Source organism: Staurois parvus, unplaced genomic scaffold, assembly GCF_062004578.1.
Source record: "Staurois parvus isolate SC_StPar_1 unplaced genomic scaffold, SC_StPar_1.0 ptg000087l, whole genome shotgun sequence".
NCBI lineage: Eukaryota > Metazoa > Chordata > Amphibia > Anura > Ranidae > Staurois > Staurois parvus.
Window position 1 is genome coordinate 5,572,053 of NW_028317883.1, and position 27,816 is coordinate 5,599,868.

Here is a 27,816-nt window from a genome sequence, read left to right on the forward strand (position 1 = left end):
TAACGTAACACTACAAAACAAACAAAATTTATGAAAACATAAAAGGTTTACATATGAAAAGCAAAAAAAAGCCAAAAATTAAGAAGAGATTACAGAAAAACACAGGAACTGCTGTCATCACGGAAAACAGTACAGGGCATAGAGTACCCTCAGAAACCAGTAGTTTAAAAGAGAACCAACAGCGGTGTAAATAAAACCAATAGCTTTATTATACTTCACAAAAATTTGGTAATAGACCTAATTAGGTCAAAGGATCCTCCATTCACATCAATAAAATGGATAACTTTATCACTTTAAAATGGCCCGGGCCACACTTACTCAGAATATAGCATGGTACTTTATGTCTTATGTGAGCATAATATGGGATCTAGAGAAACCATAGACAATGAGGCAACCTTAGTTGAAGGTCCAGTAAGAATTATTACCCAATTTGGGACGCAGTGGAATGTGGTTAAAGAAATTCTTGAGAGACATTGGCATATCTTGACACAATCAAACGAATTACAATCTATTGTAGGCCCTAGACCACTAATGGTAGCAAGGAGAGCTAAACATTTGAATGATCTACTCGTACAATCTAAGTTCATTAGAACTACTAGTCAAACATGGCTGACAGACCTTCCTAAGTTAAAAGGAATGTTTCCCTGTGGCCATTGTAACATATGTAGATTTGTGGATAAAACGGGAATTTTTATGGATTCAGATAGGAAAAGAGAGTACCAGATAAGACAATTTATAAATTGTACTACAACTAGGGTCCTTAACATTATTGAATGTCCTTGTAAAAAATACTATGTAGGGAATACAAAGCGACAACTTCGTGTCAGGGTAGGTGAACACCAGAAAAGTATTAGAATAAATGAAGATACGCCCCTGGCCCAACATTTTGTTGAATATCATGAAGGTCAAATAATTGGCCTGAGAGTGAAAGGTTTTTTCGCTCTCAAATTGTCATCTAGGAGAGGCGATTTCAATACAGTTCTATTGAAGAAAGAGAAAAGTTGGATTTTTAAATTAAAAACTTTGGCACCATTTGGGTTAAATAATGAAATGAGCCTGAAGGTTTTTCTGGAATCTTAATTTTTGAGATTCAAGCACCCCCCTAGTATTAGTGAAAGCTTACCTTCCTCTTATTAATAGTGACTCTTTGCTATGAATCCCAATGTGGATGCCATTGATGATTGTATGGGTATTTTCCTAAAATTTGGGAAGGTCAGGTATTTTTCCATTTGTAATGTGTTAATATATAACCATATAATCATATTGGATGTTTAAAAGGTTGTTTGAAACTAATTGAGAGTATATAGATTGGCCTTGTGTCAAATCCCAGCTTTTAAAGTAATGATTTTGCGAATATACAAGTGTTGCCCTTCAAATAAGGGACTGCCCCGGCCGTTCTGATTGCTTGAGCGGGATTTCTATCCTGACAAAAAGCCGGGTACATGAACATTCCGACATCCTCATGAAGCGCACGGTCACGTGTGCAAAACGCGTTGGCGTAGGCAGCGTCAGCTAGATCCTGGGCCACACATACGGGAATGGGCACATGCTGATCCACCTCATTCTGCTCCGAGCGGGGCGGTAAACGAACACATCGCCCCAGTTACACTACTGGGAATACCGCTGTGAGCCACTACCATTACTATTACCTATATGGGGTCACTCTGTCCAGCTCGGTTTTTTCATTTGGAGGATATGGATGATCCGAATATTCAGATGTACGCCAAGTCATCACAATCTTACTACGTGAAGTCTGCCATGCTGATACTATATGCCTAACATTTCCCTGGAGAAGTGAGAGCCTGAGGGCACAATTTTTTCAGCGGCAATGGCCGTATCAGCAATTTTTTGAGCACTTTTCTACATGTAGGCCGATTTTTCACTTTGACATATAGGGGTTTATTTAAGAGTCCAAAATCAGACTCACTTCTGCATAGAAACCAATCAGCTTCTAACCTCAGCTTGTTCAATGAAGCTTTGGCAATGAAACCTGGAAGCTGATTGGTTTCTATGCAAAAGTGAGTCTGATTTTGCACTCTCCAGCTTTAGTAAATAAACCCCATAGTGACCCCATAATGGTCAATGCTGATTTTGGATACTACTTTTGTTGCAATAGTGATTAATCTGGACTGAGTCTACTATACTGAATCACATACCCTTCAACTTTTCAACATTAAGCTATCTGAGCCTCCACTCTAACTGGAATTCCATGAGATCAATATATCTAGGACTGAACGGGACACATTGGTATCATCATCTTGGAGCTATTAATCTTCCACTTTCACTTTCACAAAGCTATTTGCCTCAACTTCCAGTGGGGAATTAATGTCATCTATGTCAACATAGTGATTAGGAGATAATCTAATCCCCAACACCTGTGCTTAGGTTAAAGTTTATTATACAATTTTGGCATCACTACCCACTGATGGTAATTGAAGCTGGACGCTTTTATTGTCTTTAACCTCCCTAGCGGTATTCCCGAGTGTAGCTTGGGGTAAAATGTCTGTACCAAAATCGGTAACCCCGAGCTACACTCGGGCTTACCATGCGGCGCTGCATAGGGATTCCCTGCAGCACTTACCTTGTCCTGCGCTCCCGCAATGTGTCCCCTGCAGCGTCCCTGGCCATCTCCTCCGGCCGATGCCGGCATCCGGCTTCTGTGTTCCGGTCCCTGTGACGTCGGGACGTACGGGCGCCGCCGGCGGGAGGAAATTTGAAAATTTTAAAAAATTTCATTTTTTCCCAAACAAATTCTACATAGTAAAACATTGCTGTTTCAACCCATTTCACATACATTTTGTCCCTAGTGCTTTGTCCTGTGCCCTGCCTTCATTTTGTCTGTTCTTTCTGCCTGGAAACTGAGAAAAGTCCATGGTGTCCAAAAAGTGTCCCTTTAGGTCAAAAGCGGTTTAGATCAGCTAGAGAACAGCGATAGTAAATCAGAACCACTTGCAGAATTGAGTGATAATGATTCGTGGGGAAATTCGTCATCAGACACTGAAAACGATTTTGCGACTTTGCTCAGCAATGTGCGAACTTGGCGCTCTATTTCAAATTTCAGTGTTTTTGGTTTGATTATATTATTGAATTAAATGTATTATTATTATATTATTATTTTTTATGATCATTTATTAAATTATAATTTATGATTTTGTGTTTCAAATTTTATCATACCCGGGATGTTTAATAGACTCTTGTTCGGACAGATTTCAGTGAGTTATTCCTAAAAATTACAGCCTACAATAAAAAAACTACATATTTCCATGCAAAATAATGGTACCATTTTCAGCACCAAAAATCTGAAATAATCATACCGCTAGGGAGGTTAATCTACATGTGGTTTAATGAAGTGGATTTCTTTGAATGAACACACTACCCAATCACTGAATGTGCAATATTCAACTGTGAGGTCAACGTTTACAATTTTTTGTGATTGCCATTCCCCATAGGGAAAGTTAATGTGTCAACCTATACAGTAATTGCTGTGAGGTGTCATATTGATGTGGCTAATACTAACAAGTTTTGTGACTGCCATTTATATGGGAGGTAAACGGTTAACCTGCAGGTACATATTGGGTGAGTTCAATTGCCCCAATTTTTTGTTCATTTACAAGTGTCCTGGATCCATGGTGGACCTTGTCCTTGTTGGAGAGTGGTTTCAGAGTCTTGGGTTTTGACATACTGTCTTAAGTGGCTAGTTCACTATGCAAGACTCTGATCTATTGACCCCCATATTATGCTCACATAAGACGTAAAGTAGTATTACCATGTTATATTCTGAGTAAGTGTGGCCCGGGTCATTTTAAAGTGATAACGTTATCCATTTTGTCGATGTGAATGGAGGATCCTTTGACCTAATTAGGTCTATTACCAAAGTATAATAAAGCTATTGGTTTTATTTACACCGCTGTTGGTTCTGGTTTCTGAGGGTACTCTATGCCCTCTACTGTTTTCCAATATGTGTTGGGTTTCTTGAGGACCCCACCTCAATTTGCTCAAGGTGAGTCGGTGAATACCACAGCATTGAACATGAGGGCTCCCTAAATATTGAGTGGTAATAATAACAAAACATGTAATGTGTAGGTTTTATTTTTTTAATATTCTTACTGCTGTCCTCACACCTGAAACATGGAACGAGACCCGACTGAGGTCATGCAAATGAATCAGGCAGAATGGGCACAGCAGTGTAATGCAGAGTGCTCAAACCAGACACTGTACAGTAATTAAAAAGCAGACAACAGTTACAAGAAACAGATTCTTTAGTTCAAAACTTAACTAGTATAGATTCCACTTGAAATATTCTGTTGTCTATCACATTCTACCTTTCACTGCTTCTGCAATTGCTCCTGAATAGGAATGAGATTTTGGGTCACACAGCTGCTGAAATGTAAATAAACAGCATGTGATCCAGGATGACTTCATTAATCAATAATGGCCATGATCATGTTTGGGAAACATTGTTACATGGGATTCCCTCCACTGTATTCAATTTTCCGTAGCACTGGGGATCTGTAAATTAGAAAAGGGGGTGCAGCAGGTTAACATCAGTGGGCAGCAGGTCACGGTCAATTGACATACGTTTACATCACTGGACGACCTGATTTACCTTGCTTGATGATGTGTGTGACAATGGATTTACATCAGAGGACATTAAGGATGTTTTTAGATTGCATTTATTGTATTTACCTAATGTATCCTGTACTCATTCCCTTGGCAGGTAGATTAATATTATTAGTAATATTATACAGGATTTATATATTGCCAACAGTTTGGGCAGTGCTTTTTACAACATGAGGGCAGACAGTACAGTTAAAAAATAATTTAATAAAGGAGGAATCATAGGGCCCTGCTCATTAGAGCTTACAATCTAAGAGTGCTAAGAGGGAGGGACAAGTGATACAAATGGCAATAGCTGTGGGGGATAAGCGTATGGAAAAAATAAAAGTACAGTTGTCAGGTGGGAGCAGAAAAGGCTTCTCTGAAGAGAAGGGTTTTCAGGGATTGTCTAAAAGGAAACAGTAGGAGATAGTCAGACAGAATGGGGTAGGGAGTTCCATAGGATGGGAGAGGCTTGGGAAAACGTTCTGGAGGTGAGCATGGGAGTAGGGAGCTAGAGAGCAGGAAGTCTTGGGAGAAACAAAGAGTATGATTAGGTTGGTATTTTGAGAATAGGTTAGTGATGTAGCTGGGGGGCTGAGTTGTGGAAGGCTTTATAAATTCTTATTAAGTATTTTGAACTTAATTTGTTGGGGGAGCAGAAGCCAGTGGAGGGTTTGATAGAGAGGAGTAGCAGACACTAAACAGTTGGTAAAATGGATGAGCCTGAAAGCAGCATTCATGATGGACTGAATCTTTATCTACAGTGGGGCAAAAAAGTATTTAGTCAGCCACCAATTGTGCAAGTTCTCCCACTTAAAAAGATGAGAGAGGCCTGTAATTGGCATCATAGGTAGACCTCAACTATGAGAGACAAAATGAGAAAAAAAATCCAGACAATCACATTGGCTGATTTGGAAAGAATTTATTTGCAAATTATGGTGGAAAATAAAGTATAACAAAGTGAGCACTACTAATGAAAAGACAAACAAGCAGCTAATCGCACTAGAGGTGATCACAACCACCTCTGGTATAGATAAAATAAATAAAGTGCAGCGCTATAAAACACAATAGATATGGAATTTGATCTAAAAAGTTCGATCAATAAATTCATTTATAAATGTTCATAGAATCGTGCAATCGATCTGTGAGTGTAGTGGACACAGCTACTGTATAATGGATCCGGAAAAATGGCAGAAGTGCGCACTCACCGACCGCGCATAGGAAATGCGCATATGTATATCAAATCCCACAGATGTCGTTATCCCCCAGGGAGAGGTGTCATCCACCGATCTGCTGGACTTCCGGGGCCTCCTTAGGATAAAGGTGAGTCAGCCGGGCACAAGTTCCTTCCAGGTAAAGGCTTCCCTCCTCTGGATGTAGTATGTAGCTGTGTCTGCTGACCCCTCAATGAGGGGCAAAAAGTGGGAGAGTACCCATAGTGTAGTATGTCAAATATTTTATTGGTAAAAGAAAACTAATACAGGGCAGGTCAGTATTGGTGTTGGCAAATGCCAGAAAACACAGTATAGAAAAAATATACTACTGACCTAAATGCAGCTGGCCGCCAGACCTCCTCGTGGTCTGAGCGGCAATGAGGCGTCACAGGCTGTCAGTTCCTCCTGAGGCCTTTCGTGCTAAGGCACATCATCAGAGGGGATACTAACAGCTCTGTGACAGACGCCGGGTGTTTAAATAGTGAAACCGCGGGATTCGCGCATGCGCATTGACTCACCGCCATTTTCCGGAAGACCACGCAACTGCGCATGCGCGTACGTCGAATTGCCATTTTTCATGGGTACACAGAACTGTCACCCGAGGCACATCCAACCTCGCTGACAGAGCACATAGAAAAGCTCACGATCCCCAGGGAGGTAGATATAGTAGCAGCTTCGATTTATTTCATCTAAGTATTATGACTACAATCCCCCTCCCGATTAGTTCAACACCAGAGAGGTGGTTAGTAGAGGGAATGGTACTAATATACCCACGATATAAAGAGGTAATCCGAGTGCCCAGGTCTCCTATTAAGTATATTACATATAGTATATTGCCAAAAAACAAACAAAAATAGTTATAAAACCATCATTATGTGCAATTAAATTAGCGGCCTGTCAAAGAATGGGGACAATTAGTAGTGTACAGAATTCCCCACCGCCGTTTGAAAAAGGGCCAATTCATCTGCACATAGAGACATCATTTATTTGCCAAGGAAATATGCACGATAGCTATAGTACGTTTAAGCACAGCCATCCAAGTGTATGAAAAGACGCTTATGTGCCACTAATACTGGCAAACAATCCCAGAGAGATGATAATAATAATAACAGGTCCCCTATTAGGTGATTCTTCACCAGAATTGGTGAGTTTGTGGGGGAAATTGACATTAATTCATCTATGGCATGTGTGGGTGCTCAAGATGCAGTAATAGATAATTTATATATTAAAGGAAATATTCAAATATATAAGTATAAAAGAGGCAATAAATCCTTATATAAAATAACCATTATTAATTCACTAATAATTATAGAACAAGGATAGCATAAATGAATAGGATAGCTTAAAAATATATAAAAAACCAGTATAGTCAACGGGGATAATTACTAATGTATAAAATTCCCCACCGTTGTTTGAAAAGGGCCAAATTATCTGCTTTTAGAGACACCGTTTCTTTGCCAAGGAGATATAAACGATAACTGTGGTACGTTTATGCACAGCCATCCAAGCGTATAAAAAGACGCTTATGTGCCACTGATAGTGGCATATGGCCCCAGGGAGGTGGCAATAATAACAAGTCCCCTATTCGGTGATTTATCACCAGAATTTATGAGTTTGTGGGGGAAATGACATTACTTCATCCACGGCATGTATAGGTGCTCAAAGTGCAGTAATAAATAATATGTATATTAAAAGAAATATTCAAAAGCATAAATATAAGAAAGGAAATACATCCTTATATAAAATAACCCTTAATAATTCACTAGCAATTATAAAACAAGAATAGCATAAATGAATAGGATAGCTTAAAAATGGGTATAAAATCCGTTTTCGTCAGTCTTAATAGTACTATCAGTAAAACCGTAAAACAAATGAACAAAAAGGGCAAATGGCCTATTGATGGGTATATAAGATGATAATTATTAGCTATAAAGCAATTAACATCGATCTCGATATTATGTCCCCTGGGGTGTAGGGTATCTAATTCATAAACCCATTTTGTTTCGGCTTGTGACACGGCTCTGATTTTATTCAAGCCTTTCCAGTGTGGTGATATTATATCGATTCCCACAAACTTGAGGGAGGAGGGGTCACTATTGTGGAACAGCCTATAATGATTAGAGAGTGAATGCTCTCTATAGCCTTTCTTGATGTTGGCTACATGTTCTCTCAACCGGTCACAAAGTCGTCTGGTCGTTTGCCCCACATACTGTTTGTTTTATAGCGCTGCACTTTATTTATTTTATGGTGGAAAATAAGTATTTGGTCACCTACAAACAAGCAAGATTTCTGTCTCTCACAGACCTGTACCTTCTTCTTTAACCTCCCTGGCGGTATTCCCGAGTGTAGCTCGGGGTAAAATTTCAGTACCAAGAGCAGTAACCCCGAGCTACACTCGAGTTTACCATGCGGCGTTGCTCAGGGAGTCCCTGCAGCACTTACCTTGTCCTTCGCTCCCGCGATGTGTCCCCTGCAGCGTCCCCGGCCATCTCCTCCAGCCAATGCCGGGATCCGGCTTCCGTGTTCCGGTCCCTGTGACGTCGGGACGTACGGGCGCCGCCGCCGGCGGCGGGAAATTTGAAAATTTAAAAAAATGTCATTTTTTCCCAAACAAATTTTACATAGTAAAACATTGCTGTTTCAACCCATTTCACATACATTTTGTCCCTAGTGCTTTGTCCTGTGCCCTGCCTGCATTTTGACTGTTCTTTCTGCCTGGAAACTGAGAAAAGTCCATGGCGTCCAAAAAGTGTCCCTTTATGTCAAAAGCGGTTGTAGACCAGCTAGAGAACAGCGATAGTAAATCAGAACAACTTGCAGAATTGAGTGATACTGATTTGTGGGGAAATTCGTCATCAGACACTGAAAACGATTTTGCGACTTTGCTGAGCAATGTGCGAATTTACCTCTGTATTTCAAATTTCAGTGTTTTTGGTTTGATTATATTATTGAATTAAATATATTATTATATTATTATTTTTTATGATTATTTATTAAATTATAATTTATGATTTCATGTTTCAAGTTTTATCATATCCAGAATGTTTAATAGACTCTTGTTCGGACAGATTTCAGTGAGTTATTCCTAAAAATTACAGCCTACAATAAAAAACTACATATTTCCATGCAAAAAATGGTACCGCTTTCAGCACAAAAAAATCGGAAATAATCATACCGCTAGGGAGGATAAGAGGCTCCTCTGTCCTGCACTCATTACCTGTATCAATGGCACCTGTTTGAACTTGTTATCAGTATAAAAGACACCTGTCCACAACCTCAAACAGTCACACTCCAAACTCCATTATGGTGAAGATCAAAGAGTGAAGATCAAAGACACCAGAAACAAAATTGTAGACCTGCACCAGGCTGGGAAGACTGAATCTGCAATAGGCAAGCAGCTTGGTGTGAACAAATCAACTGTGGGAGCAATAATTAGAAAATGGAAGACATACAAGACCACTGATAATCTCCCTCGATCTGGGGCTCCACACAAGATCTCACCCCGTGGGGTCAAAATGATCACAAGAACGGTAAGCAAAAATCCCAGGACCACACGGGGGGACCTAGTGAATGACCTGCAGAGAGCTGGGACCAACATAACAAAGGCTACCATCAGTAACACACTACGCCACCAGGGACTCAGATCCTGCAGTGCCAAAGGTGTCCCCCTGCTTAAGCCAGTACATGTCCGGGCCCGTCTGAAGTTTGCTAGAGAGCATTTGGATGATCCAGAAGAGGATTGGGAGAATGTCATATGGTCAGATGAAACCAAAATAGAACTGTTTGGTAGAAACACAACTCATCGTGTTTGGAGGAGAGAATGCTGAGTTGCATCCGAAGAACACCATACCTACTCTGAAGCATGGGGGTGGCAACATCATGCTTTGGGGCTGTTTCTAACCAAAGGGACAACTGATCTATGTACAGGACAGAATGAATGGGGCCATGTATTTTGAGATTTTGAGTGCAAACCTCCTTCCATCAGCAAGGGCATTGATGGTGAAACGTGGCTGGGTCTTCCAACATGACAATGATCCCAAACATACCGCCCGGGCAACGAAGGAGTGGCTTCGTAAGAAGCATTTCAAGGTCCTGGAGTGGTCTGGAAGAGGCCTTTCTGCAACCTCCAATTCCGTTCAGGTCCTCTGCTACTCCACGAAAGATCTGGACACCTGCTAAACCTGGGAAGAAGAGAATTCCTCGCACTCCTCAACGTCCCAGACTTCCTGGTTTGGTGGGCCCCACCGCCTGACTCTTTTACGTATCTGGTCTCCCACCCTGTTAATTGAGTCTCCATACCCCCATGTGTGCCTTAGCAATTTCCCTAATTGATGTATCCTGATTACAGCTGTTATGTGGCCCTTTAGGGTCAGCTGCCATGTTGCCCCCTGGTGCGTCAGGCTTTCAGCCTTGACAACTTGGGATATCCCCAGTATATATCTTTGTTTCTGGCTGTAATTCCTATGGCTTCTGTCCTGAGTGATATATTTGTTTGTACTAGGTCTGTTGACATGCTAATCACCTGGTTCTCTATTTCTGTTGTTTTCTGTTTTGCTTTATCGATGATAATTTTACTGTATGCTCAGGTTACACAGCTGCTACACTTATTACTGTTTCATGATGGCCTTACGTGTCAGCACCTGTGGTAGTGAGGTCTTGTTGATACTCAATTTGGGGTTCCCCAGGGGGTGAGGAGTCTAAGCCCCAGCTTGCATCTTCACCAGAGCCCCTGATGGTGGGGATGGACTTGCAGCAAGCTGGGACCAGGTCGCAGCCCCCAGGCACACCCAGCTGAGGTTGAGGAGACTGCTCGCGGGAGCAGAGTATAATGGGAGGAGACAAATGGAATCCAATAGGCTAGCCAAGGTCAGGACAGGAGGAAAACAGACAAGGTCAGAGAACGAAACCTGGGGCGGTACACAAGTAGTCAATGTAGGATTCAGGCAGTAGCAACACACAGGAACTCCGACAACTAGGAAGTTGCTCAGGCAAAGTGGCCTAGTCTGATCATGTCTTATATAGACAGGCAAACAAGGAGGTGAGCCAGGAAGTGATGGAAGGGAAGGAAATAAAACAGAGAGGACAGCAGACGATGCCCATAGATGAGCACAGACAAACACATGAGAAGGGATCAGGAACAGGACTGCAGCAGGGATGTAAGAACACAACCAAGAAACTGCAGGCTAACTTGTGACATTACGGCTGTTGTCATATAATGTCAAAGGACTTAATTCAGTCCAAAACGGTGAATGTCTCTAAAGCAGTTCAGATCCTCAGGAGCAGATATTATATTCATTCAGGAAACCCATTTCAAACAGGATGGCTCTTTTCGCTTTGCCTCCAAGAGCTTTCCGCAATCCTATTTGGCTTTTTCCCTTCGGGAAAGCAGGAGTAGCTATTTTGATCCTGAAAAACTGCTCCCTGCAGGTCTCCTCCTCTCGGGTTGACCCACTTCGTCGTTATGACTTGTTGGAATGTATGTACGAGGGCTCTCCATTTGTGCTTTTGAACTTGTATGCACCCAACTCTGGTCAGATGTCATTTCTCTCTCAAATCCTAGATAAATTATGTTCCCTATCTACTCTGTGCATGATTGTTGGGGGGGCTTTTAACCTGGTTATGTCCCCTCACAAAGATAGAAAGGTGCTTTTTTGCACCCACTCCATCAAAGAGACTATGCTCCTCCTTGACGGCTTTCTGTAAACTGATCCAGGAGCATCGCTTTTTTGACACCTGGTGGGTCAAACTACCTCTCCATAGTCAATTCACGTTTTATTCTACTCCACATCGCATGTTCTCTCGATTGGATATTTTTTTTGTCACCGCCCCCCTGATCCCCCTTTTGGTTTCCTTGGAGATCAACCCAATGACTTGGTCAGATCATGCCTCATTGTCACTTGATCTCATCCTTCCTAACTCCTCCCCTAAGGTCTGCCACTGGTGCCTCAATGAGAGTTTTCTGCGCTCAGAACAACTTCGAGAGGAGCTCTCTCGGGGCCTGGATGCTTATTTTCAATTTAACGTTGGCTCAGTCTCTTCATCCTCAACCCTCTGGGAGGCCTATAAGGCCATCTTCAGAGGCCTCTGTATTTCCATGGGCGCTTGTTTAAAGAAGGCCTCTGTTTGTGCCAGACAATCCCTCTTATACCAATTATCCTTAGCCAAACGTCGATTGCTAGATAACCCATCTATACCTCGGCTTCAGAATGTTTCCCATATTTGGGATCAAATTAAGGCTCTTGACCTGTATAAAACTGCTCAGTCACTTGCCTGGGCTATGCGGAAATGTTATGAATTTTCTTATAAACCACATTGCATGCTCGTAAATAGACTTAAATCTCAAACATCCCCCTTGCTACCGGGCCACTTACTCCAGTCTGATTGCAAACCCATATATGACCCAAATGTTATGGCTACGATATTTGGAGAATACTATGAGAAGCTTTACAATTGCCTAGCCCCTGATACTCACCCTCCCCTTCAGATGACTGCTTTTGACGCTTTTTTTGACTCCTTACAATTGCCACATCTGTCACCTTCTGAGGTTACAGCTATGAACGCGGACATCTCCATGGCAGAATTATTGGATGTTGTCAAACATCTTCCTACTCAAAAGACCCCAGGTCCGGACAGTCTTCCTTACTCATATTAAAAGTCCTTTATTTGCATTTTAGCCCCCCATCTTCTGGCTTTGTTTTGGGATCTCCTGAAGGGGTCGCATCCACACGATGATTTTACACGCGCATACATTTCTGTGATCCGCAAGCTGGATAAGGACCATTCCCTTCCAGATAATTATCATCCTATAGCTTTATTGTATTCTGACTACAAGATTTTTACAAAAGTACTAGCTAACAGACTGGCCAAATTTATCTGCAAGCTTATACACAGAGACCAGGTGGGCTTTGTTCCAGCTAACACGCTGCAGATAACACCAAGAGGACCATTGACCTGATTAAGTCCTCAACTCCTCTCTTGTTGAGCTTGGACACCCAAAAAGCGATTGACCGATTAAGTTGGCCATACATGTTTCTAGTCCTGGAGAGATTTGGTTTATTGGTCCGTTTGTAGCTGCTTTGAGAGCTCTTTACTCCACTCCCTCCTCCCAGGTCAAATTAGCGTCATTCTTATCCCCTTCTTTTCGGATGTCCAGCGGTACACGCCAGGGATGCCCGCTTTCCCCCTTGTTGTTTAACCTCTGTGTGGAACCCCTGGATATAGCTATCAGATCTAATCTGGATATCCATGGAATACAGACCCACAATAGTGACTTTAAACTGTCTTTGTTCGCTGACGACATCTTGCTGATACTAACGGAGCCCCACATTACTCTGCCAGTCTTACATCGTACTCTACAGCTTTTCAGTGCCCTATCAGGTTATAAGGTTAACACATCTAAAACTGAAGCATTACCACTCCACATACCATCTACTATTTTATCCTCTCTTCAGTCACATTATCCCTATCGATGGTGCCCACATGCCTTGAGGTATTTAGGTAACAACCTTACCTCCTCTTACCACTCCCTTTATGAAGCAAATTTTTCCCCTCTGTTTCATGCTATTTCTCAACCCTTAAAATCTTGGGACAATCTTGCCATCTCCTTTCTTGCAAAGATTAATGTGCTAAAAATCGCCATACTGCCCAAACTTCTGTATCTGCTTGAGACGCTTCCTGTTCCTATTCCCATGTCCAAGTTGCTCTCCCTTCAGAAATCCTTTCCTCACTTCATCTGGCATAATAAATCCCATCGAATAGCCCGTACTGTCCTTCTCTCTCCTCGATCTAGGGAAGGTCTGGGGGGCCCCAGACATTGTGTTGTATTAGTTGGCTACTCACCTTCGTACTCTTGTCTCGTGGTCCTCCCAGAACCCCTCTAATAAATAGGCTGAGATTGAATGGCTACAATTACGTCCAACGCACCCTTGTTCTCCTCTACTCTATGACCAACATTGAAACCACCTCTCACAAACATCTCCTGCTCGGGCCCATGCATTTTACACTATCTATATGGAGGTGGTGTATGGTTAGATTCGCCCTGTCTTCTTTGTGTTCCCCCCTGACCAATGTCATACTTAATCCCAATCTTCCAGATAGTCTGGCTTTGGCTCGCGTGAGTGCCTGAGCCAAGTCCAATTTATTTAAATTGCGGCACTTGGTCCACCCAGCGACCCATAAGCTTAAACTCTTTTCTGAGATTCAAAAAGCTACTCATATGTCACCTCACCAGTGTTATGTTTATCTGCAGATACAGCATTTTTTCTCATCCAAAGCCCCATCTCTAACCCTTGGCCTTCTACTTCTTTAGCTAACTGCAGTCAACTTGCATGGCGATTTTCTTCAACCCGTCTCCTGTCAAGGTGTTAACTTCCATGGCTTCCCGGCCTTGATGTCTCTGTAAGATTGTTGCAGTTCCATCTTTTTAAAATTTTTATATCACTTTTGCTATGGTATTCTGACTGATAAGTAAAGCTTTGCTGATCTTCTTGTAGCCTTTACCTTTCTTGTGTAAAGAAATTATTTTCTTTCTCAGGCCTTGTGACATTTCTCTTTCATTGTCATTGCTGACAGCGTGATAGCATGAAATGGGAAGGGGTTTTCTTTGTTAAGTAACACCCTTTTATAATCAACTGTCTGCTGGACACCTGATTTAATGAATAATTAGACTCAAATGTAGTTGCATTCATGTTAATTAGAATTTTGTTGTCTAAAATTTAGCTTTGCTCCTAAGACTTTCATTGGGGTGTATACATTTTTGCAACATGGTTTTGAATTAATTTATAAGGAAAAATAATTTTTTGTGTGTGCAAATTTTGTAGTTCTGAAAGGAAAGTAAAGGTTTTCCAACAAATCTGTTGGGGTATACTCATTTATGCTGAGCACTGTGTATACAGTGAAGGAAATAAGTATTTGATCCCCTGCTGATTTTGAATGTTTGCCCACTCACAAAGAAATTATTGGTCTAAATATCGAATGGTACGTGTATTGTAATACTGAGAGACAGAATAGCAACAAAAAATTCAAAAGAAATGCATGTCTAACAAATTATGCACTGATTTGTATGTTCATGAGGGAAATAAGTATTTGATCCCCTATCATTCAGCAGGATTTCTGGCTACCAGGTGTCTTTCATACAGGCAACAAGCTGAGACTAGAAGCAGTCTCTTAAAGGGAGTGCTGCCAATCTAATTTTATTACCTGTATAAAAGACACCTGTCCACAGGAGCAATCAAACAATCAGACTCCAAACTCTCTACCATGGCAAAGACCAAAGAGCTGTCCAAGGATGTCAGGGACAAGATTGTAGACCTACACAAGGCTGGACTGGGCTACCAAACTATCGCCAAGCAGCTTGATGAGAAGGTGACAACAGTTGGGGCAATCATTCGCAAATGGAAGAAACACAAAACAACTGTCAGTCTCCCTAGGTCTGGTGCACCATGCAAGATCTCACCTTGTGGAGTGTCAATGATCATGAGAACAGTGAGGAATCATCCCAGAACTACACGTGAGGATCTTGTCAATCATCTCCAGACAGCTTGGACCACAGTCACCAAGAAAACAATTGGTAACACACTACGTCGACAAGGATTGAAATCCTGCAGTGCCCACAAGGTCCCTCTGCTCAAGAAAGCACATGTCCAGGCCCATCTGAAGCTTGCCATTGAACATTTGAATGATGCAGAGGAGGACTGGTTGAAAGTGTTGTGGTCAGATGAGACCAAAATCAAGCTCTTTGGCATCAACTCAACTCACCATGTTTGGAGGAGGAGGAATACTGCCTACGATCCCAAGAACACCATCCCAACTGTCAAACATGGTGGTGGAAACATTCTAAAATATAAGTAATAAAGCGAGAGCTTCTCAATCTGGTATACAAGCAGCTTGCATAAGGAAAACCCCTAAAATCCTTGAAAAAAAAAAAAAAAAAAAAAAAAAAATATATATATATATATATATATATATATATAAAATCAAAAAATGCAGCGCTCAAATAATGTTAAAGTGAAGAAGTGGTAAAAGTGCAAATTATGCACTGGTAAGTGATACAAACAGTGATGTCTTGATGAAGACAATATATAATTATAGAGTGACAACAGTATCATGTAAACACATTATATCGCATAAAATTGATATATAAATATAAAAGTCCATTGAAGTTTTCAGAAAGGTGCATCAGTATTCCCAAGTAGGAAGATAACAATCATTCCCATTCAACTTCCATCACATAATGATAAGGTGCTCGTGACTTCCGTGATAGGAAAAAGGGGTGTGCTTGCACTCACCAGACGTAAAATAATTTTACGCATGTAGTATATGGGGCACTAGTGGTCATCTGGAACCCAGTAGGGATGTGGCACTCCAATGGTGCTTGGTATACCCAGGGAATGTACTCCGGACCTCTCAGTGGACCCTCTCTGGTAGTAGGAACTACTCACAGGTTTCACTTACACCCGGCATCAGGTAAGTTCAGCATCAATGGGATATGCACCTTAAGTAGCTCAAATAGGCCACCAGGACAAAAGGCTGATATAGTGTAGTAAATTTTATTCAGCCAGTGTTGATAATCACATATCAGGCAGCTTATTGCGACATCCAGTATGATAGCAGCAAATAGCAACAGCTATTAGGCAAGCAGCTTATTATGACATCCAGTATGATAGCAGCATCAGCTACAGGTAAGTATTTGCAGGTAAAAAAATCATGCATGAATTCCAAGACTCCAAGATGGCCGCTGGCCAGAAACGTGACTCCAGTAGCAAAGAGTGACATCGGCACAGCAGGCTGGTACCCTGACGCGTTTCATGCAATGGCACGTTGTCAAAGGGTTATTGTTGGAAACATTCTGCTTTGGGGGTTTTTTTCTGCTAAGGGGACAGCACAACTGCACCACATCAAAGAGACAATGGACGGGGCAATGTACCATTAAATCTTGGGTGAGAATCTTCTTCCCTCAGCCAGGGCATTAAAAATGGGTTGTGGATGGGTGTTCCAGCATGACAATGACCCAAAACATACATCCAAGGCAACAAAGAAGTGGCTCAAGAAGAAGCACATTAAGGTTCTGGAGTGGCCTAGCCAGTCTCCAGACCTTAATCTGATTGAAAATCTGTGGAGGGAGCTGAAAGTTCGAGTTACCAAACATCAGCCACCAAACCTTAATGACTTGGAGAGGATCTGCCAAGAGGAGTGGGCCAAAATCCCTCCTGAGATGTGTGCTACCTGGTGGCCAACTACAGGAAATGTATGACCTCTGTGATTGCCAACAAGGGATTTGCCACCAAGTACTAAGTCATGTTTTGTGAAGTGGATCAAATACTTATTTCCCTCATGAACATGCAAATCAGTACATAATTTGTTAGACATGCATTTCTTTTGAATTTTGTGTTGCTATTCTGTCTCTCAGTGTTACAACACACCTACTATTCGATTTTTAGACTGATCATTTCTTTGTGAGTGGGCAAACATTCAAAAACAGCAGGGGATCAAATACTTATTTCTGTCACTATATATACAGTATATATATATATATATATATATATATATATACACACATAGTGGATATAGAAAGGAATCAACCCACTTTAAACAATTCACATTTTGTTGCTTTGCAGCCTGAAATGAAGGCAGACACAGTTTTTGCTTTATACAGCTGTATTTACACCAACATATCAGAAAAAAAAATTAAATAACAGAATCACTGAGTTCGGAAAAGGATAACCCCCCCCCCCCTCCTAGAAATGGCTTGGAAACTCAATCAAGTGTAATTAATCACCTTCTCAATGGCACACAAAGCCATTTTGACTTTCAACTGTGATCAGCTGTGGTCATTTTGATTAGCTCAGCAAGAAAAGAGCTTTCCTGGAGCATTTCAGTCCCTAGTAGTGCAACTGAAGCAAACAATCAACTATGGGTGGCAAAGCACTGTCAAAAGATCTTTGGGATACAGTTGTGGACAGGCACAAATCAGGAGATGGATACAAAACATTTCAAAAGCTTTATCAATGCCTAGAAGATCAGTGAAGGTTATTATTAGGAAATGGAAAGTATTTGGTACAACACAGACCCTCCCTGGATTAGGTCATTGCTCCAAACTGGATGAAACAGCCAGGAGGAAACTGGTCAGAAAGGCTACCAAGAGGCTTACAGCAACTGTGAAGCAGTTGCAGGAATTTATGACAGAGTGGTCATTGTGTGCATGTGACAACAATATCACAAATTCTCCACAAATGTGGCTTGTATGGGAGGGTTGCAAGAAAAAAAGCCACTCCTTAAGAAAGGACACATGCAGTTATGACTGAGTTTTGCCAAAACGTATCTTGAAAATTCTGGGGCCACATGGAAAAAGGTGTTATGGTCGGATGACACTAAAATGTAATTATTTAGCCTCAACACCAAACGATATGTCTGGTGGCAATCCAAATAACACCATTCCTACAGTAAACCATGGAAGTGGTAATAGCCTGTTAAGGGGGTGTTTCTTTGCAGCAGGGACTGGAGCACTTATCAGATTAGAAGAAAAAATGGATGGAGGAAAATCTGCTGCTCTATGTCAGAAAGTTTTAATTGGGAATAAGGCTTACCTTCAAACATGACAATGACCAGGAGCACACAGTGGTCGAAGGAGAAAAAGGTGAATGTCATTGCATGGTCTAGTCAGAGCCCAGACCTAAACCCCATTGAAAATCTGTGAACCTTACGGCACACCAGCGGCAAGCGGGAATAGTGATTGGATTTGATTGATGAGTGACTCATGTTATGAGTTTTGTGAGTAGGATTTTAATTGGGATGACATAAACCTTTCTTTTTAGCTGTATCACACTATTGGTTTATTCCCTTCTTCTTTGCTGAACTAATTAATTTGAGTATGCCTACTACTTTGGTTTGATCAGGTGCACATACAGATGTAAACAATAAAGGTCATACAGATAAGTCTTCCTGAAGCAAAAGGAGAGTGGATTGGCCCTTTTAATTCAGTAACTTGTCCTTAAGTGGTGAACGTTAAGCTCCAGAGAAAATAAAAAAGAACTCTTGCAACAGGGCTCCTCCCTCAATACAAGAGTTAAATGCTTGGTTATATCTAAGGTAGCAGTAAAAAATCATTTTACTTACCTAATACCTTACTTCCACAGGCTCCCTCCACTTTAGAGGACCAGCCTCTTCTATAAAATGCTCCAGCAGTCGTAGGTCCTCATCCTTGACATCATCAAGTTTAATGCAGGGCCAATAGACCTACATCAATGTGAGCATGCCAAGGAACTGTCGGAGCATCAGGGAGAAGAGTTGAGCACTGGCTGCTGAGGAGGCAAGGGTTTAGGTTGGTAAAAATAATTTTTTCCTGGTACTCTAAGTGATCTTTAAGCAGCATTAAATAATATACACATTTTATATTTAAGGACTAGGTATCTATAGCACTAAATGACACCCAAAAAGCCTCAATGCTTGTCTGAATAAGAAAAGAACAATTGCCCTCTGTCCATGTATTGTAACCACATAGAATCTTTGTAGTAAACAGCATCTTGGGGCTTTTTTCTTATTGTGAGAAGCATTGAACAATTATTATATTCCTGCTGTTTAATACATTTCAAACATTGCTGACCACTCTGTAATTCCTTTCCATTAGTATTTTCTACTAGGGGACATTTATCAAACATGTGCAGGCTGAAAATGATCACCTTTGTGCTTTGCTAAAATACTACATTTTGCTAATTATTTACCTTGAAAAACAGTAAAAGTATGAAATTGCACAGTTCAGAAAAAATAATATACACTTCTGAGAGAAGTGAGTTTTTAAGGAAAGTTAAAGTATATGCCATTCCTATCACCAGTAACTGGCTGGGTCTTTAAAACTTTCAATTGCTATTGCTGTACATTGGAACACCTCCTAGAGTGACATGACTAAAACATATGTAAAATTAGTTCTATCCAAGAGAGATGTGTGCAGTGGTGAAATTCAAAGTTCAGTAACCCACTACAGTCTAACTAAACCTGTACAGTAAATTATTTATATTGCTTAAAGCTGAAGTTTAGATTTAAAAAAAATCCCCACAGTTTTAATTGCATCGCTTACCTGTAATAAAGAATAAAGAACCAGCAAACACAAATGCTCAACCAGCAAACGACAATAAAGTCAAGGCACATCATAAAAGAACAGCTGGGTCAACACCATGCTGAGTAACAGTCCGCAATAGGGAGTGTAGACATCCAATAGGTTGACGTGTTTCGAGGACTTGCCTCTTCCTCAGAGCCCCAATGTTGACCCAGCTGTTCTTTTATGATGTGCCTTGACTTTATTGTCGTTTGTGAGTACAACATCTACTTTATTTCTTATGAAACATTTTTTATGGTAATGCACTAGGCCTGTGCGCGCTCTGTTTGTTCTTTCCTCATTCTGTAATGAAGAATGTCCTATGTTGTGTAGGCAGTTAGATCCTGGAGAAATCTTCACTGCAGGGATACCTGTGCTCTTCCTGTCTCTGAACTTCCATTGCTGCAATGGTAAAAGCTTAAAATCTTTAGGAAGAACAACAGTATAGATTATTCAACATGGACACACCCTCTCCTTCCTACTCCTCCGTTGCAAATCGTTCTATAATTGATTATGTAACCTGGAATGCAGTTGATAACTACTGTGGAACTTCTTCCTTTGCTGCTGCTCTACTATCCTTCTGCAGTGTGGACAGGGTTAAACTGAGTATTCGTTAATGCAGAAGTGCAGCAGCCATCTTTAAGACCACTTTACAATACTAGTCTATGGAGTGTTTCCAGTGCAGTAGGCAGCAATCATTGCTGGATTTGATTCAATTCTGGAGGTAATTGGCTGATGAAACAAAAGAAGTGTTTCTGCAGGTGGTTTAGAGGAAAGGAGAGAACTGTGAAAAGAAACTGGGCTTCTGGCTGAACAGAACCCTGCTACAGCTGACTGTAATGTGGTTTAGTCATGGCCTTCTGAGCCTATGGATGCCAATCCATCCACTTTTGCTGCAGGGGGCAGTTCCAGTGTTCTTGGGCCTGAAACCTCAGAGTTTGTGCCACAGATTCAAGTGGAAGAGGAACTGATGGACTCAGTAGAAGGGACCTCTGCAGAATTCCTTAAAGAGGTAATAGAAATATCTTCAGAATTTTTTTTCAGTATCTTCTCCAGTGTCCCATGAGCACATAAGGAAAACCCCATTTTAGAGTCACACGAGCATGAACAAGAAGATTCAACCCCAGAGCCGTCTGAACTCAGGGAACAGTAAGTCAAAAGAATAGCACAATCCCCCTAAATCTTACATATGACTCACATGGCAACAGTTGAGATGATCCTGATTGTGCATCGGTCCTCTGACCCTTCAGTGCTACCCAACACTAAGTGTGGCCAGTGTGACAAAATGGGGAATGTTATAGCAAGTTAGGACTGTCTATTTATACTGTTACTAGGTAAATACAGTTCCCGTCTGTTAATTACTGTTAGTCAGAATACTGCAGGTGTTTGACCATATCTCTGCAGTCAAACATCAGTCAGTAAAGTTATTGTCTTATTTATTGTTTGTAGAAATACATCAGCTAATCCTCACTTCTTTAGGCTTAGGCTGGCCATACATTATACAATTATCTGGAGATTTTTGGTTTAGATTTACCAAAAGCCATATAATAGGAGGACAAACCTAAACAACACTTTCAGTTGTATCCAATTAGGCAGGCCCTTGCACTACACAGTTGAAGGTAAATCTAAAGGAAATTGGGCAGAAAATTGGAAGATAATTGTATAATGTATGGCCAGCCTTAGTCTAATACATTCTTTTGAAGTATGTTTACGTGTGGTGGTAAGTGCTGGGTAAACGAATAAAAGGTAAACGAGGTATGTTATCTCAGGTGTGCAGAGAAATCACAAAGCTATTCAGCGACTCCTCTGGAGGAAGTGCTACAACTACACTGCTTGTAACATGATCTGTGACAGTAGAAAGAATACTTAAACCAGTCTGACTCTCCCCAATTCACAGAGAGAGCCCTGAATATCAGTCACTTGTATATGTAAAGGCTTGTGGACAGCTAAGACCAATATTGAGGTCTGACTGCCAGGTAAGATGTAAACCTAGGAATGGAGGCCTCCCAAAGCATTCAAGGCTCCAGAACCCACAACCGAACTGAGAGAAATAAGTTCATTCTCCATATGAACCATGGACCCCTTGTGTTTATGTGAGAAACCTAGGTGACACATAAACAATGCCACTATATATACAGTATACAGTATTATTACACACACACATATATATTATATATATATATAAATATATATATATACTGCTCACAAAAATTAAAGGAACACTTTAAAAACACATCAGATCTCAATGAGACTGACAACTCATAGGGCCCCCGGGCAATGGGGGATCACGGGGCCCCTGTGTCCTCGCGCACACCCAAAAAAGCCTATGAAAGGTACCAGGGGCATCTCATGGGGCCCCCTACTGACCCCGGGCCCTCGGGCAGTGCCCAAATGCTCGAATGGTCAGTCCGCCCCTGTGCTGGATATCTACATTGATATGAACTGGGTAATGTGTTAGGAACGAAAGGAGGCCCCATCGTTTGATTGAAATGCTAATTATCTACCTACAGAGGACTGAATTCAAAAACACCCCAAAAATCAAAGTGAAATAATGATGCAGCAGGCTAGTCAATTTTGCTGAAATTTCATTGCAGAAACTCAAAATGGTCCCCATGTGATTGTATGCATGCCTGACAATGTCGGGACATGCTCCTAATGAGACAATGGATGATGTCCTGGGGTATTTCCTCCAAGATCTGGACCAGGGCATCACTGAGCTCCTGGACAGTCTGAGGTGCAACCTGGCAGCGTTGGATGGATCAAAACATGATATCCTAGAGGTTTTCTATTGGATTTAGGTCAGGCGAGCATGGGGGCCATTCAATGGTATCAATTTCTTCATCCTCCAGCAACTACCTGCAAACTCTCGACACATAAGGCCGGACATTGTCGTGCACCAGGAGGAACCCAGGACCCACTGTAACAGCATAGGGTCTGACAATGGGTCCAAGGATTTCATCCAGATACCTAATGGCAGTCAGGGTGCCATTGTCTAGCCTGTAGAGGTCTGTACATCCCTCCATGGATATGCCTCCCCAGACCATCACTGACCCACCACAAAAAAGATCATGCTGAACGATGGTACAAGCAGCATAATGTTCTCCATGGCTTCTCCAGATCCTTTCACATTTGTCACATGTGCTCAGAGTGAACCTGTTCTCATCTGTGAAAAGCACAGGGCGCCAGTGGTGGACCTGCCAATTCTAGTGTTCAATATCAAATTCCAATCGAGCTCTATAGTGCCTGGCAGTGAGTACAGGGCCAACTAGAGGATGTCGGGCCCTCAGGCCACCCTCGTGAAGTCTGTTTCCTATTGTTTGGTCAGACACATTTACACCAGTGGCCTGCTGGAGGTCATTGTGTAGTGCTCTAGCAGTGCTCTGGCAGTGCTCATCCTGTTCCTCCTTGCACAAAGAAGCAGATACCAGTCCTGCTGATGGGTTAAGGACTTTCAACGGACTGTCCAGCTCTCCTAGAGTAACTGCCTGTCTCCTGAAATCTCCTCCATTCTCTTGAGACTGTGCTGGGAAACGCAGCAAACTTACTGGCAATGGCACGTATTGATGTGCCATCCTGGAGGAGTTGGACTGCCTGTGCAACCTCTGTAGGGTCCAGGTATTGCCTCATGCTACCAGTAGTAACACTGACCCTAGCCAAATGCAAATCTAGTGAGAAACAGTCAGAAAAGATGAGTAGGGAAAAAAATGTCAGTTACCTCCACCTGTAAAATCATTCCTGTTTTAGGGGTCGTCTCACTGTTGCCCATCTAGTGTACCTGTTGTTAATTTAATTAACACAAAAGCAGCTGAAACTGATAAACAACCCCCTCTGCTACTTAACTGACCAGATCTAATATCCCAGGAGTTTAATTGACTTGATGCTATACTCTGATTAAAAAGTGTTCCTTTAATTTTTTTGAGCAGTGTATATACAGTATATACGAGGGGCGTTCAAGTCAAACCAGGACTTTTAATTTTACAGGTATAAAAAGAGATGCTAGCATGGTGGTACTACATGCAGTAGTAAGGGGAAAGTGTGTCCTACTACTGATAGGAGGAGCACATGTTGTGGTCCAGTATAGAGACCATCAATGAAGATGGCAGACAACAGTGTTAGTGTGTGCACGGAACAGTGTGTGTTGATGAAGTTGCTTGTGCACGAAGGCGTAAAACCCACATATATGTACAGAAGACTTCAAGCACAGTACGGTAATGAGACGCTCAGCCGCAGTAAGACATTTTAATGGTGTAATCAAAGATGGCTGTATGTCCATCAGTGACAATCCCAGCCATGGCGGTTTTCAGCCCCCAGCAGTCATTCCTGTGAACATTCAGTGTATGGAATGCCTGATCCTGGATAATCGACGCATGGATAATCAACCTATTGTGAAATTGTACAAGAGACAAATCTTTCTGTGGGAACGGTGAACACAATCATTTACAAAGTGAAGCAGGCTGTCCTAGTATGGTTCAGGTGTACTGAATCTTTCTATGCCAAAGCTTTCCAGGCCTTAGCTAAATGCTGGGCTAAGTGTATAATATAGCAAGGGAAAGATATACGTAGTTTCCACTCCTTGCAATTTGTTCTTTTATCATATAAACTATACACTCAAACTGGTGTAACTGGAATGCCCCTCTTGTATGTGTGTGTATGTGTATATATATATAGTGGGGTTAGCTCAGGTGGGGGATCTCCTTCCCTGGGACAAAGGTAGACCGCACAGCAGGCTTTCATCAAAATCTGACTGGTTGTCAGCTTTATTTAAAAGGTTTGCAGAAAATAAACAGAACAGTAAAATAAACCCTTGCCATCCAGGCACTAACTAAACAAAAGGCGTTTCCTCTCTCAGAGGTGAAGGGCTTCTCCCTGTCACCAAAATAAAACAAAAGCAAACCTTTTCTTGTAGGTATAGTACACACACAGCTCTCTCAGAATACCTCTCTGAGTCCCAGGCCACAAGCAACTCCTTGCTCCAGCCCTGCCCTTTTTATATCACCTGTTGGTGGACCTCAGTGGAGCCCAAACTCTGGTCCGGAACCACCTCTGCCATTGTGGCCCCAAAAACCCGGAGTGGACTCCACCTTACACCTCCCCGTATGATCTCATGCGAGGTGACACATATCGTCCATCCAACACTTTGCCGTTCATACTGTCACATATCCCCCCCCTCTGCTCAAGCCCCTGCGGCTGAGCAACTGTCCCAACCAGACAATGGACCCGGGAGAGGGCATCTACATTACTTTGCAGTTTCCCCGCTCTGTGTTCCACTGTGAATTTGAATACTTGTAGCGCGAGAAACCACCTTGTCACTCGACTGTTTTTCTCCTTATTATCACACATCCATTTGAGCGGGGCATGATCAGTAACCAACTTGAACGGTCTTCCTAACAGGTAATATTTCAGGGCCTCCAAGGCCCATTTGATGGCCAAACATTCCTTCTCCACAATGGCATAGTTTCTCTCATGTTTGTTGAGCTTTCTACTTAGGAAGACCACAGGGTGCTCCTCCCCATCTCTGATTTGGGACAGTACCGCACCTAGTCCCACGTCAGAGGCATCAGTCTGTACCACAAACTCTGTTGTGAAATCTGGAGTCACAAGCACAGGTTGAGCACAGAGAGCTTGTTTCAGCCTTTGAAATGCGGTCTCCGTCTCAGGATTCCACTTAATCATGACTGACCCCCTACCTTTTGTCAGATCTGTCAGTGGGGCTGCAATGGTTGCAAAATTGGGAATAAACCGCCTGTAGCATCCCGTGATTCCAAGAAATGTCCGGACTTGTTTTTTATTTACAGGTTGGGGCCACTTTTGAATCGCCTCAATTTTATTGATCTGAGGCCTAATGAGACCTCGACCAATGATGTAGCCAAGATATTTGGCCTCCTCTAAGCCTATGGCACACTTTCTGGGGTTGGCGGTAAGACCTGCTTCCCTCAGCGAATCTACTACCGCTTGCAGGCAGGACAAATGAGACTCCCAGTCTGGACTGTGGATGACGACATCGTCCAAATAGGCAGCTGCATATTGGCGATGTGGTCTTAACGTTTTGTCCATCATTCGTTGGAATGATGCCGGAGCACCATGTAGACCAAACGGCATCCGCTTATACTGAAAGGACCCCTCGGGGGTAGAGAATGCCGTCTTTTCTTTTGCAGCTTCCGTTAAAGGAATCTGCCAATAGCCTTTGGTTAAATCTAAGGTGGTTATGTACCGAGCCGTTCCCAACCTGTCAATGAGCTCATCCACCCGAGGCATCGGGTACGCATCCAATTTAGACACACTGTTCAGTTTTCTGAAACCATTACAGAAACGAATAGTTCCATCGGGTTTTGGGACCAACACTATGGGACTCGACCACTCACTGTGAGATTCCTCAATCATTCCCAACTCTAACATGTCCTTTATTTCCTTTGCCACCGCTTCCCGCCTGGCCTCGGGTATTCTATAAGGCTTGAATTTACGCGGACCCCGGGCTGGGTAACTATGTCATGCTGTATGACCGTCGTCAGTCCAGGTAGGTGGGAGAAGAAATCTTCATTTTTCCTCACAAACTCTGTAACATCATTTTGTTGGGCTACTGATAAGGTTTCCGTTATAGGTACCTGAGGGGCCGCGGGAACCACGTCCTTTTGGGGGCTTGGTACTGCCAACAAACTTTCCCTGTCTTTCCAAGGTTTTAAGAGATTAACATGATAGATTTGTTCGGGTTTCCTTTTCCCGGGCTGGTAAACTTTATAATTTACTTCCCCCACTTTCTCCCTAATTTCAAAGGGACCTTGCCACTTGGCGAGGAATTTACTTTCCACGGTGGGGACTAGCACCAGCACTCTATCGCCAGGGTTGAAGGTACGGATCCTGGCACCCCGGTTATAAACCCTTCTCTGAACCTCCTGGGCTTGCTCCATGTGTTCCCGAACAAGTGGCATGACAGCTGCGATTCTATCCTGCATCTGTGAGATATGCTCGATGACACTTCTATAGGGCGTGGACTCTGTCTCCCAGGTTTCTTTTGCAACATCTAGCAATCCCCTGGGATGTCTACCATACAGTAATTCAAAAGGTGAATATCCTGTAGATGCCTGAGGTACTTCTCGTATAGCAAACATGAGATATGGTAGCAAAAAATCCCAATTTCTCCCATCTTTGTCCACCACCTTTTTTAACATATTCTTAAGGGTCTTGTTAAACCTTTCCACAAGCAACAGGTCTTGGTTCACTGTCAATCAGGGGGGGTGGAGCCTGAACATGGCGGCTCGGGAGAGCGTGGAGTAAGTACTCCTCGCTCCCTTCCCCGAACATCTTCCCTATGAGGTCCCGGTCCCATAACTAGCTGCACTGGAGCAGCATTGGAGTCTGCTGGAGCCTACTGGAGTCTTACCCAGTCGGAGTGTGGTCGAGGAGACGGCGTGGCGGCGAGCCCAGAAGAGAGACGGCTGAGTTCCTCTTTCACTCGGCGTCTCTCGCGTTAGCTCCGGAGCAGGACTGGGGTTGCCCGGGAGACGAACATAGCGGCTCCCACACGTGGGTAGCCGCGGAGGAGCTCTGGGAGCAGAAGAAACAGCCGGCTTCCCGGCGTCCAGCAGCCCAGGGGAGACAAGTGAGTGATGTGTAGAGGTGTAAAGTGGAACGGTGCTACATACCTCTATACCACCTCCATCCCTCTAGCTCCCTTACCTCCTCCAACCCAGAAAATAAGAAAAGAAAGATAAAGGCTTAAAGAGACCCAAAGGAATCCCCCAAGGAAAGACAACTATAGGAGAGGACTGCATACTGAAAAGTATTCCAGTGTGGAGGGTGAGTGATAACATTGTGTATACTGCAGGGGTTGTTATATACTCCCTATATACTCTCTATATCCTGGACTTATGTATTGGATTTTTCTTCTCTGTACATCAGATTTAAGCAATGCTTTCA